Here is a 15,089-nt window from a genome sequence, read left to right as displayed (position 1 = left end):
ACAGAGGATTATGTCACATTCATTGCTGACTTTCAAATATGACTAGATTAAGATATTTAAAGTCTCTAAACATTACAAAGGAGTCCCCAAATAATTCCTACATACAATGTAATAAATATATAAATTAAATATATATTTCATAAATATTTTTAAAGTGGATGTAAGAAAAATCAATTAGGGCTAGTCAGATGGTTCAGCAGGTGAAAACACTACTAAGACGAGAATTTAAATTCTATTCCCTGAACCCACATGGCGGAGATAGAGAACCTTACTGTCACAAGTTGTGCTCACAGCACTCCCTGCAGACAAACACATACGTACACACACACACACACACACACACCTGCGCATGCACTTACACACACACACACACACATTACAAATAAAAATGTAACAAGAATCCATGGATGTTTCAATTTATCTCAAAATAATTGCACTGATACCTTTTTTTTTTATTGAGATTCTATTTTACAGATATCACAATGACTGACACTAAAACAACAAACAAGAAATGTTGACAAAGCTGTGGTGAAAGGGAGTGCTTGTATATTTCTGGTGGGAATATAAACCAGTATAGTAGCTGTGTAACGAGGTAGATCCACCAGAGGTCACACATGAACACTATATGTATAAACCTATGTACACATATGTATATGTACAAACATATGTAAATATAAATATATAAATAAATATTTATTTTACATTCTGGCTGAAATTTTCCCTTGCTCCTCTCCTCCCAGTCCCTTCCCCCAACCATTCTGTTCCCTGCCCACCCTCCACTCTTCCTCTGTTTCTGTTAAAGAAAGGCCAGGTCTCCCATGAGTATCACCAAAACATGATATATCAGTACTGATACCTTTTTAAGAAGCAAAATATAGGAAAAAGATTGGAGTGGGCATTTAACAAAGCACTGATGTAATTTCAGAACTACTTGGGAGGAAAATAAGGAAGAATATTGAATTGAAGTACAGCCTTCTACAATGAGAATATATATATATATATGATATATACACAAAATACATATATACACATTTGTATTGTATAGATACATAAAAATATACATGAATGTCTTTTTTTCTCATGTTCTTCTTTTACTGATGCATTGAACAAGAATTTAGGTTATCTGTTGTGATATAGGCCACTACTCCTCAGTGCAAGAAACATTTTGTGGCATTCACTTTTTCATGAGTAGAGATCATTATGTCAGATAAAAAAGGTATTTAAGTAAAAAACTAAATGACACATTATGAAAAGAATGACATTATAGACTGGGTATGGTTGCCCATGCCTTTAATACCAGTACTCAGAGGCAGAAACAGGCAGATCTCTGTGATATCAGAGACTAGCCAGGGCTACATGGTGGCATTGTGTATTAAAAACAAGAAAATACAATTATAAGAAGAAAAAATTTCCAAGGACCACATAAAAATTACAAATATATATGAATTCAACATTGAAGCACCTGGATATGTGAAACAACCTTAATAATGAATGGAGGGCTAGAGTTCAGTAAAAGAATAGAAAAGAACTGCAAAGATGTAGAAATTATCTGAATGTAAAATCAGTAAAGAAAAGATGGACTTAAATTTCATTTTAGGCTAAATGAATTTAACAGGCAGCTACAGAACATTCTAACCAACAGCTACAGAATACACATTCTTCTCTAATATACATGCAGTATTTTCCAGCATAAATTCTATGTAGGGCCACAAAAATTAACTAAGGCCTAAGTGGAGTCTTAACAAATCTAAGAAGAGAATATTTGTCTGAACACATAGAACTGTATTCACAAAATGTGAACTTTAATATACATAACAAAATTAGCTACATCATACAGTGACCCCTTGGTGCAATAAAGTCTGTGACAAGTGAATCTAACATTATCACAAAAGTATCCTGCAATTACACATTTCATGATGAAAATTGACAAAAAGTACTGAAGATTGAAATTACCTAAGTAATGTTGCCAAAGTTGAAAAAAAAGGAATAATTTACCTTAATATATTTGGACAACTGATTGACTGGAAACTATAAAAATGAGGGCAAGGGCTCTTGAAAGGATCATTGTCTACTTAGATGGGAAAAATTCATTTAAACTATATATCTGTATTTATATTCTGACTGATGAGTATTTTAGGTGATTTTTAGGTAGATTGTTAATAGTATGATTCCTTATGAGTTTTCATCCACCCTGTACTGCTATGTTACCCTCCTCTTCTTCTTCTGTATTTATCTCCTTACACCTTCTTTAATCAGAGCCCTCCATTTCCCATTCCCATGATTTGATCACTTGTACCCACGCATTCCCCTCCTGCCCCCCATATCCTGGCAGTGGTCCTTTTTCACCTTCCTAGTTTCTAGTTACTCTAAGCTATGTACTTATATCTGACGGTTCACAGCTAGGAGCCTAATATAGAAAAAGAATATGTGACATTGGTCTTTCAGGGTCTGGGTTATCTCACTCAATACGATATTTTCTCCTTCTATCCATTTACCTGCCAAGTTCATAATTTTAATTTTCCTTATAGCTATTCAAATAGTAGTCCATACTATATATGCACCATCATAGCATATATGTACCACATTTTCTTCATTCAGTTATTAGTTGAAGAACATTTAGGCTATTTTTATTTCCTAGCTATTGTGAACAGGGTAACAATGAACACAACTAAGTAAGTATCTGTAGGGTCAGATGTTAAGCCCTTTAGACATATGCCAAGGAGTTTTATGGCTGGCTCATGTGGTAGATTTACTTTTAGCTCTTTGAGAATTCTCCACACTGATTTTCAGAGTGGCTGTACCAGTTTGCAATCTCACAAACAGTGAATGAGTATTACATTTTCCTCAACCCCCATCCAGTATTTGTTGTCAGTTGTTCCATTAATCTTTGCCATTCCTACTGGGCTAAGATGAAATTGCGAAGTTGTTTTGATTTGCACTTTCCTAATTGCTATGAACAATGAACATTTTTTGTGATATTTCTTAGCCATTGTTTTTGATCTTTTGAGAACTCTCTGTTCAGGCCAATTCTTTGAATGTGTTGTTTTTGTTTTTTATTATTTTTTCAGTCCTTTATATATTGTGGATAGTAATCCTCTGTCACATATATAGCTGGCTTAGTATATGAGATTCATCTTCACCTGTTTGGTTGTTTCTATGCAGAAGCTTGTTTGTTTTATGATGTCCCACTTGTCTATTGTTGGCCTTAATTTGGGGCAAATGGAGTCCTATTCAAGAATTATTTTTTTACACTTATATCATGTATGGTAGTCTATGTTTTCTTCTAGTAGGTCCAGTGTTTTGTGTTTCACATTTACGTCTTTGATCCACTTGGAGTTAATTTTTGTGCAAGGTGACATATAAGGGTCTAATTTCATTCTGCATGAGGACATCCAGTTTTCCCAGCACCACTTGTTGAATATGCTTTCTTTTCTTTCGCTTATATGTTTGACATCTTTCAAATATTAAGTAGTAGAAGTAATATATACTCATGTTTAGATCTTCAGTTTGTTAAAAGTATGACATTATCTTACATGTCTATCTTGCATATCCTGAAATATTGCTGAGTTTATTAACCTTTATGAACTGGGGGTCTCCATGTACAGAATTTTGTCATCTGCAAATACAGTTTTTGCATATTTTCCTTATAATTATTATTATTCTTTGAGTTAGGTTCTCACTACACAGACCAGGCTGACTTCAAACTCACAGAGATTCTCCTGCTCTGACACCTCTGCTGGTACAAAAGGCATGTGTCACCATGCCTGCCTGGGTCTTCAGTTTTGTTTGACTGGCCTATGACTCTGTTTTTGTGCAGGTAACCATATTGGTTTTATTACTATGTCTTTATAATATATATTAAGATCTGGAAGGGTAACCCTTCTACCATTGTTCTTTTTGTTCAGGATTGTTTGTGTGTGTGTGTGTGTGTGTGTGTGTGTGTGTGTGTGTGTGTGTGTGTGTCTATGAAGAATGAGATAGAGATTTGACTATGACTCCATTGAATCTATAAATAGGTTTATGATTTAAAAAAGGTCATTTTCTAATTCTTTGAATTCATGAACATGAGCTGTCTCCATTTTCTAATGTATCTTTCTTCAGAGGGTTCAAGTTTTTATTCTAGAGAGCCATCACTTGCTTTGTTATGTATACCTAGATATTTTATTTTCCTTAAAGCTGTTGTGAATATGAATGTCTGAGATCTTTCTCTATAAGTTTTTGTTAGTGTATAAAAAAGCTATTGAACTTGGGAGTCATGGCACATCCCTTTAACCCCAGTACTTGGGAGGCACATGGATCTCTATGAGTTCCAGGACAACCAGAGCTACACAGAAAAACTCTGACCCCAAAAGAAAAAAAGAAAGAAAGAAAGAAAATGTGAAGGTTGATTGTGTATCCTGCCACATTATGAATTTAACATTCCTAAACGTTTTCTTGTAGAATTTTTGGGTTTTATAAAGTGTGATGCCATCTGCAAATAGGGATAAATTTACTTCTTCTTTCCTTACTAATATCCCTTGAATTTCTTTCTCTTGCCTTATTGCTCCAGCTCATGCTTTGATCATTGTATTGAAAAATAATTGTGATAATAGACAACCCTATCTACTTTCTGATTTCAATGGGATTTGCAACATAGGTTTCTGTCCTACGTGATCCTACTGCCATTCAGCCCCAAATAAACATGGAGGGTATATTATAAAACTGTTGGCTGATGGCTTCTTATTGGCTATCTCTCTCTTACATATTGATCAATTTCTATTCATCTAAATATTTCCATATGGTCTTATTTTACCAGAGAAAGTTCTGAACCTCTTACTCCTTCCTCCGCTACATAGTGCTTCCATAACATCCCTCTCTCTCTTCTCACTTCTTCCTCTCGTAGCCCATTCTATCTTTCCTGCCTAGTTATTGGTCAAACAGTGTTTTATTCATCAATAACTAAGAAAAATATATACATAGAAGGAATCTTCCATCAGGGAGTGCTTCATTTTTTCTACAACTAGGATTATGTTGGCTCTTTTTTTTCATATATAGCTTTTTATGTTGAGGTATATTCCCATTAGTCCAACAATACCTAGGATTTTTATCATGAAGGCATATTGGATTTTTTCAAAGGTGTTTTCTGCATCTATTGAGATGACTGTGATATCTGTATTTGTATTTTTGTATTGTGTGATTTATTACATTTGTTGGCTTGCATATGATTGAAAACAATTGAATCATCCCTTCATTTCAGAGATAAACCCAGCTTGGGCATAGCGCATACTCTTTTTGGTGTATGTCTGTATTCTGCTTCCAATATTTCATTGAGCATTTTCTTTGTCAATTTTATTTATTTATTTTTCATATTTTACATATTGATCCCAGTTCCCCTCCCTCCCTCTCTCCCTCCCTTCCTCCCTCTTCCCCATCTTCCAAGCCCCCCAAACACCCTCCCATCCCATTCCCCCCTCACTCACAGAGAGGGTGATGTCTTCCAGAAGGGGTCAACAAAATCTGTCAAGTCATTTGGAGTAGGGTCTAGGCCCCTCCCTCCTGCCTAGGTTAAAGGAGTATCCCTACATGGGGGATGTGTCCCCAAAGTCCTTTTGTGCACCAGGAATACTTCCTGGTTTCACTGTCCCAGGTCCCTTAGACTGCCCAGGCCTTCTAACTGAGGCATATGTTCAGGGGTTCTGAGTCAGTCCCATGCTGGATTCCCAGCTATCAGTCTCAGGGCCCATTGGCTACTCCTAGTTCAGGTCAGCTGTCTCTTTGAGTTTCTATAGCCTTGTCTTGTCCTTCCTCTCTGGATCTGTATTTCACTTTGGCTCAGTGTTTAGCTATGGGTGCCTGCTTCTGTTTCCATCAGCTACTAGATGAGGGCTCTATGATGGTGACTAAGTTAGTCATCAATCTCATTATCAGGGAAAGGCATATATGGTAACCTTTAAACTGTTGCTCAACTTGTTAGTTGGGGTCAGTCTTATAGGTCTCTGAACATTTCTCAAGAGTCAGTTTTCTCTTTAAATTTATGATGGGTCCCTCTTTTATGGTCTCTCTCTCTTCTCTCATCTCTTCTTCCCCTGACTCAATCTTTCTTGTCCCAAGTGCTTTCCTATCCTCCCATTCTCTTTCTCCTACTCCCACTCCACTCACTACCCCCCCTCCCAGTTGCTCAGGAGATCTGTTCCTTTCCCCTTCTGTGTGGGACCTTGTATGAATCTCTTAGATTCTTCCATGTATCCTAGTTTCTCTGGCAATGTGATTTATAGGCTGGTGATCCTTTGCTCTATGTCTAAAATCCATATATCTGTCTTTGAAGCTTATACATGTTTCTTGTATGCAGCAGAAGGATGGATTCTGTCTTCATATCCATTCTGTTAGTCTGTGTCTTTTTATAGGCAAGTTAAGACCATTAATGTTGAGGAAAAGTAAGGACCATTGATTGTTAATTCTTGTTTCTTTTAGATTTGGTGGTGGTGGTTGTATTGTGCATATATTTGCCCTGTTTTATCCTTTGGGTTCTAGTGAAGTGGGATTATCTATTGCCTATGCCTTTGTGAGCATAGTTAACTTCCTTGAGTTGGAGCTTTCCTTCCAGAACTGTAGGGCTGGATTTGTAGATATGTATTATGAAAATCTGGCTGTCATTAAATATCTTGTTTTCTCTGTCTATAGTGATTGAGAGTTTTACTGGGTATAGTAGCCTGGGCTGGCATCCATGGACTCTTAGTACTTGTAGAACATCTATCCAGGACCTTCTGACCTTGAGAGCTTCCATGGAGAATCAGGCATAATTTTGATAGGTCTGCCTTTATATGTTATCTTCCCTTTTCTCCTTCACTGCTCTTAATATTCTTTCTTTATTCTATATGTTAGTTGCTTTGATTATTATGTGCTGAGGGTTTTTTTTTCCTTTGGTTCAGTCTATTTGGTGTTCAGTATGCTTCTTGTATTTTCATAGTCATGTCCTTCTCCAGATAGGGAAAGGTTTCTTCAATGATTTTGTTGAATATGTTTTCTGCACCTTTGAGCTGGGCTTCTTCACCTCCTTCTATGCCTATTATTCTTAGGTTTGGCCTTTTCTCTGTGTCTCACATTTCCTGGATGTTTTTTATTAAGGATTTGTTGGATTTAAGATTTTCTTTGTTCGATGAATCTATTTCCTCTAGTTTATCTTTAGTGCCTGAGATTCTCTTCCATCTCTTATATTCTATTTGTTATGCTTGCATCTGTAGTTTCTGAACATTTGCCCAGTTTTTCTATTTCTAGAGTTCCCTCAGTTTGTGTTTTCTTTATTGTCTCTATTTCAGTTTTCAAGTCTTGAACTGTTTGAATTGTTTCCTCAACTGTTTGATTTTTTTTTTCTTGGCTTTCCTTACTTTCTTTAAGATATTTGTTCATTTCTTGCATTTTTTGCTTGCTCTTTTTCTCTATTTCTTCCACTTCTTTTGATTGTTTTTTCTTCCATTTCTTTAAGAGACGTTTTCATATAATCTTTGAGGGATTCTATCATTTTTATGAAGTTATTTTTAAGTTATTCTCTTTTGCTTCATCTGCTTTGTTGTGTTCAGGACAAGTTCTTGTAGAGTCCCTAGATTCTGTTGGTGTCATACTGTTCTTTCTATTGTTGGGTGTTTTCTTGTATTTCTGTCTTCCCATCGCTTGCTTGTTCTAGTGGGTGCAGGTAGAGGCTCTCTCCCTCTAAGCTATTCTCCTGGTGGGGGTAGTTGTGTCAGGAGTTTGATGTCTGTAGCTCTGGGTGGTTCAAGCTCTCTAGGAGGTCTCTCCTCCCTGCAGGGGGCCGGTGATGTTGGTCAAAGACCAGGCAGTCAGGAACTCGGTGTCAGGTGATGAGGTCAAAGATCAGACAGGTAGGGACTCAGTGTGTTCCCATGTGGATAGGTGGGTCTCTGGCAGAGGCCACCCCAGGAGCCCGACAATGGAGGTCAAAGATCAGGCAGGCAGGGACTCTGGGTGGTCCCACCTGGACAGGACAGTCTCTGGAGGCTCTGCCTCCGGCAGGGAACCAGCAATAGAGGTCAAAGATCAGGCAAACTGGGACTCAGGATGGTACTCTGCAGAGGCCCGTGGATGGGGTCAGAGATCAGGCAGGCATTATTCAGCACTTTTAATTCTATGTATACAAGGGATATAGGCCTACAGTTTTCTTTATTTTGTTGTATCTTTATCTAATTTTGGCATTTAAGTTATCCTGGCTTGATAGAATGAAGTTTTAGAGTATGTATTGTTTCTTTTTTAAAAAATGAGAAGGATTGGCTATAGATGTCCTGGAAAAATTTGGCAGAATTCTACTGTAAATCCATCTGGCTCTATACTTTTTTTTTTATACTCGAAGGCTTTTTATTACTGTTTCAATCTTCTCATTTGATATAGGTCTATTTAGGTTATTGACTTCTTGGTTTTGGTCATTTGGCTGAATCTGAAAATCATCCATTCCCTTTAGATTTTTCCAGTTTACTGGAGTATGGGTTTATTTCTAATATTTTCATATAATATTCTATATTTTTCTGTCTGTTTTAATATTTCCCTGCTCATTTCTGAGTAATAATTTGTGTCCTGACTCTATTTCTTTTGGTTAGTTTGGCCAACAGCCTGTCTATTTTGTTTATCTTCTCAAAGAACCAGCTCCTAGGGTCATTGATTTTTTTCTATTGTTTTGTTTCTATTTAATTGATTCTTACTATTATTATTTATAATCATCAACTGGTTTTGGATTTGTTTCATTCCTGCTTTTCCAAATTTTTGAGTTGCATCATTAAGTCATTTTTTTGTATTCCTTCTGATTTATAATGTAGGCGCTTTAGTGCTACAAATTTTCTATGTAAGACTGCTTTCCCAGAAAATGGAAAGATCTCCCATGCTCTTGGATAGGTAGGATAAACATAGTAAAAATGACAATCTTGCCAAAAGCAATCTACAGATTCAATGAAATCCCCATTAAAATCCCACCACAATTCTTCACTGACCTTGAAAGGATAATAATCAACTTTATATGGAAAAACAAAATACCCAGGATAGCAAAAACAACCCTATACAATAAAAGAACTTCAGGAGGCATCACCATTCCTGACTTTAAACTCTACTACAGAGCTATAGTTCTGAAAACAGCCTGGTATTGGCACAAAAATAGACAGGTAGAGCAATGGAATCGAATTGAAAATCCTGATATTAACCCACACACCTATGAACACCTGATTTTCGACAAAACAGCTAAAATTATACAATGGGGCAAAGACAGCATCTTCAACCAATGGTGCTGGCACAATTGGATGATGGTATGTGGAAGACTGCAGATAGACCCATGTCTGTTACCATGCACAAAACTCAAGTCCAAATGGATCAAAGACCTCAAGATAAATCCCACCACATTGAACCTCTTAGAAGAGAAAGTAGGAGGTACCCTTGAACAAATAGGTATAGGAGACCGCTTCCTGAACATACTCCAGGGGCACAGACACTAAGATAAACAATTAATAAATGGGACCTCCTCAAACTTAGAAGCTTCTGTAAGGCAAAAGACACAGTGGACAAGAGCAAAGGCAGTCCCCAGACTGGGAAAAGATTTTCACCAATCCTATATCCGACAAAGGGCTGATCTCCAAAATATACAAAGAACTCAAGAAACTAGTCAACAAAACACCAAACAACTGAAGAAAGAATTCTCAATAGAGGAAATCAAAAAGGCTTAGAAAATGCTCCACATCCTTAGCTATCAGGGAAATGCAAATCAAAACAACTTTGAGATACCATCTTACTCCAACCAAGAATGGCTAAAATTAGAAACACCAATGATGACTCATGTTGGAGAGGATGTGGAGAAAGGGGAACACTCCTCCACTGCTGGTGGGAGTGCAAACTCATACAGCCATTTTGGAGATCAGTATGTTGGTTCCTCAGGAAAATGGGAATTAGTTTACCACAGGACCCGGCAATCCCACTCTTAGGCATATACCCAAAGGATTCACATCCATGCAACAAAGAAATTTGTTCAACTATGTTCATAGCAAGCACTATTTGTAATAGCAAGAACCTGGAAGCAACCTAGATGCCCCTCAATTGAAGAATGGTTAATGAAGATGTGGCACATCTACACAATGGAATACTACTCTGCAGAAAAAAATAATGGTATCTTGAAATTCGCAGGCAAGTGCATGGCACTTGAAGAAACCACAAAAAGAGGAACACAGTATGTACTCAGTCATATATGGATTTTAGACCTAGATCAAAGGATCACCAGCCTATAATTCACACCACCAGAGGAACTAGTATACAAGGTGTATTCTAAGAGATTCAAATAAAGTCCCTCACAGAACCGGGAAGGGACTAGTCCCCCAGAGCTCAGGGGAAGTGGGGGGGGGCAGCGAATGGAGAGAGATGTAGGAGAAAACGAGGGAGAGGAAAGGAAAACATTTGTGACCAGGAAGATTGAGCCTGGTTAGGAATAGAAGACAGGAGAGAGAGAGAGAGAGAGAGAGAGAGAGAGAGAGAGAGAGAGAGAGAGAGAGAGAGAGAGAGAGAGAGAGAGAGAGAATAAAAGAGGGAGCCAATATTGGTTTGAAGATAAAATTGAACACAAAGAAAGGTCTAGAGAACTACAAGACTGCTGCCAAATAACAATTTGAGCTTTCGTGGAAAGGCTATCATAAATGCCCTTCCTGGAGAGTGAGATCAACAACTAACTTATGCATGGAGTCCTCAACTAATTTAGTTCTAGGAAATGTTTTCTCTTTTGATTTGTTGAGTTATTTAATCTCCATAAGTTTGTGTATTTCCTAGAGATTTCTTTGACATAAATTTTAAGTTTGATTGCATTGTGGTCAACTAAGATACACAGTTATTTCAATCTTTTTGAATTTGTAAAGATTTGTTTTATGTCCTAGGATGTGATCTGTTTTAGAGATGCCACTGTATGCTGCTATGTAGAAGGGGTATTCTTTTATATTTGTATGTAATATCCTGTAGCTATCTGATAAGTCCATTTGAGATGTCTCCATGTGCTACTAAGTAAAATGTTTCTTCTTTGGTGTTTGTGTGAAATATTCTTTAGCTATCTGTTGAGTCTATTTGGTATGTGATATCAATTAATTCTTACGTTTCTGTTTATTTCTGTACCAATGATCTGTCTATTGGAGAAAGTGGAGTATTGAAATCATCTACTATTAATTGAGTGCTGTTAATCTGCAACTTTAAATCTGGCCATGCATTTTTTTTTATGAATTTGGGTATACCAGAGTTTGGTGTATATATGTTTAGGATAGCAATGCCTTCTTGGTTAATGCTTCTCTTGATTAGAATGAAGTGTTCACTATTTCTTCTGATTAGTTTTAGTTTGAAGTCTATTAAACAGATATTAGGATAGCAGTGCCTGAGCTTCCTTCCTTATCCAATTTGATTAGCATACGTTTTTCATCCTTTTACTCTTAGGCAGTACCTATTTTTAAAGTTAACCTGTGTTTCTTATAGACAACAGGACAGATAGATTTTGTTTCTTGATCTATTCAGTCAGCTGGTGTCTTTTTATTGGAGAGTTAAGGCTGGTGCTATTTAAGGTTATTATTTAAATGTGTGTGTTAGTTTTGGTCATCATGTTCATTTTTGGTGGTGGTGTGTTTTCAGTGGTACTTTGTGTTTTAGTAGTTATGGCTTTATATTTCTTTCTCTTGGCTATGCTCATTCCTTTTTTACCTATGATATTCCATGGGGATTTTCTTTTTGGTATTGTCTATTTTGTGCTCTATGTGATTCTTGTATCTGTATCAGTATGTTTATCCTAAGTGAGAAAGCTTTCTTCTAAGGTCTTATTGAAGATCTGGTCTATGCCATTGACTTGTGGTTCTTGTGCCTCATGTATGCCTATAATTTTAAGGTTGGGTCTTTTTATGGTTTCCCACATTTCCTGTATGTTCATTTCCTTCATTTTCTAAGATTTTTTCATGTTATTTGGTCTAGATCTTCTACTTTGAATCCTGATATTCTATACTCTTGTTTTTAATACTTATTTTTTTATTTTTAAAACAATATTATTTTACATACCAATCCCAGTTCCATTTCTCTCCTGTCCTCCCACTCCGCCCATTATTTCCCCATCCAATCCCCCATCCTCTCCTCAGGGAGAGTGAGACCTCCAATGGTGGATCATCAAAGTCTGTCACATTATTTGGGGTAGGACTGAGCTCCACCCCCAATATCTAGGCTTCTCAAGGTATCCCTCCATAGAGAATGGGCTCCAGAAAAGCCAGTTCGTACACTAGGGATAAATTCTTTTTTATATATAAATTCTTTTTTTCTTATTTTACATATTTATCCAACTTCCCTCTCCCTCCCACCCTCCCATTCCCTTTTAGCCCCATCCCATTCCCTATCCACTCCCCAGGGAGGGTAAAGATTTCCAGGAGGGATCATCAAAATCTGTCAAGTCATTTGGAGTAGGGACTAGGCCTTCCCTCCTGCCTCTAGGCTAAGGGAGCATCCCTCCTTTGGGAATGAGCTCCCAAAGACCTTTTGTGCACCAAGATATATCCTGGTTCCACAGTAAAGAGGTCCCATAGACCGCCCAGGCCTTCTAACTGAGACCCATGTTCAGGGTGTCTGGGTCAGTCCAATGCTGGTTTCCCAGCTATCAGTCTGGGGTCCATGAGCTCCCCCTTGTTCAGGTCACCTAACTCTGTGGATTTCTGTAGCCTGGTTTTGAACTAGGGATAAATTCTGGTTCCACTGCCAGTGTCTCCCAAAACTGCTCAAGTCCCCATTGCATCTCACTTGTAAGGCTTTCCTTTGAGTGGTCTAGTTGTGTTATTGGGTTTTCAATTTGAGCTTCAGTCCTCTTCAATAATTGTATCTCTCTTTATTGAATTCTTTCCTCAAGCCCTAGACTGTTTTCACTTCCATCAGCCTTATGTTTGTATTTCATTTGGTATAACTTTGGTGTTTGTTCTCCTTAGGCTATTTCTCCTTGATTTTATTGTGATGTTTCCTTTTTTATTTTTAAATTATTTTTCTTATTCTATATATTGATCCCAGTTCTCTCTCCCTCCCTCTTTCCCTCCCTCCCTCCCATTCCCCCTGACCACCCTCCCCTCCCATCCCCCCCACTCCACAGGGAGAGTGATGTCTTCCAGGAGGGATTAACAAAATCTGTCAAGTCATTTGGAGCAGGGACTAGGCCCTCCCTCCTGCCTCTAGGTTAAGGGAGTATCCCTCCATGGGGAATGTGCTCCCAAAGTCCTTTCATGCACCAGGGTTACATCCTGGTTCTACTGTCAGAGGTCCCTTAGACAGCCCAGGCCTTCTCACTGAGACCCATGTTCAGGGGGTCTGAGTGGATCCAATGCTGGATTCCCAGTTATCAGTCTGGGGGTTCATTCGCTCCCCTTTGTTCAGGTCAGCCATCTCTATGGGTTTCTGTAACCTGGTCTTATCTCCATTTTCTTATCATTTTTCCCCCTTTGCAACTGGATTCTTTACATCTTCTTTAACCTCCTTTGAAACACTTGATCCTTAGCTATTAGGAAAATGCAAATCAAAATGACTATGAGATTCCATCTTACACCTGTCAGAATGGCCAAAATCAAAAATGCTGTGTTGGAGAGATTGTGGAGTAAGGGGAACACTCCTCCATTTCAGGTGGGAGTGCAAATTTGTAAAGAAACTTTGGAAATCACTATGGTGGTTTCTTAGAAAATTGGGACTCATTGTATCTAAAGACTCAGGTATACCACGCTTGAACATATACCCAAAAGATGCTTCATTATATCACTAGGACACTTACTTAGCTATGTTCATAGCAGCATTGTTTGTAATAGCCAGAGCCTGAAAACAACCTCGATGCCCCTCATTGAATTATGGATAAAGGAAATGTGATATATCTGCACAATTGAATATTACACAGTGGGAGAAGAGACAGTGACATGAAATTTGTAGGCAAATGGATGGGAATAGAAAAAAATTATCGTGAGTGATATAACCCAGAAGCAGAAAGATGAGCCTTCATCCAGTACTTGATGGAAGCAGGTACAGAGATCCACAGCCAAGTACTGGGCCAAACTCTGAGTTCAGTTAAAGAGATGGTAAAGGGATTATATGAGCAAGGGAGGGTCAAGATCATGACAGGGAAACCTACAGAGACAGCTGACCTGAGCTTGTGGGAGGTCATGAATTATGCACAGACAGCTAGAAAGCCAGTATGGGACCAACCTTGGCCCTATGCATCTGGGTGACAGTTGTATAGCTTGGTCTTTTGTAGAGTCCCTATCAGTGGGTCCAGGACCTGTCCCTGGTTCATGAGCTGGCTCTTTGGAACCTAGACCCTATGTTGGGTTGTGTTATTTGGCCTTGATGTGGGGAGAAGAGTTTGGTCCTGCCTCAACTTGATATACCATGCCTTGTTGGATTTCCATAGGAGCCCTTACCACATCAGAATGGAGTAGGAGGAGAGTAAGGCGGGAGGGAACTAGAGAATAGGAGGGAGGGGAAACTTGTTGGTATGTAAAATAAATATTTTTTAAATGAATAGAAATAAGATGTTGAACACTTAAAAATACCTACTAGCCAGTTTTATTTATTCTTTTGATAAATTTTCAGTACACCAGTCCCTTTTTATTAATTGGCAGTTTGTGTGTATATGCTTAATTTTAAAGTTCTTTAGGTATTCTAGATATTAGCCCCTTGTCTGAGGGGAAGGTAGCAATTTTTCTACCATTTTGTAGGCTGTACTTTATTCCATTAATTGTTTCTCTACCTAAAGAACTCTATATCTTAGCACAGAAATACTCACACATCCATAGCTGTTGCTACTGTTTTTGCAGTTACAAGCAAATGGGAATTAAGTTTGTGTGACTATCAACACATGAATAAACAGTGTAAATGTGGTACATATACAGAATAGAATTTTATTCATCTATAAATAAAAATTAAATTTTCAAGAAAATAGATGCAACTTGAAAATATTTTATAATATGAGGCAACCCAGGCTCAGAAAGACATATAATGCTACTCCATGTTGTCTCTCACATGTGGATTCTGGCTTCTAATTATTAATTATGTGTGGGAGTAAATATAAGTAAAGACTAGGAATATAAGAAGGG

The sequence above is a fragment of the Phodopus roborovskii genome, unplaced genomic scaffold (assembly GCF_943737965.1).
Source record: "Phodopus roborovskii unplaced genomic scaffold, PHOROB, whole genome shotgun sequence".
Lineage (NCBI taxonomy): Eukaryota > Metazoa > Chordata > Mammalia > Rodentia > Cricetidae > Phodopus > Phodopus roborovskii.
The sequence above is the reverse complement of the archived record's forward strand: the minus strand, read 5'-3'. Positions refer to the sequence as shown.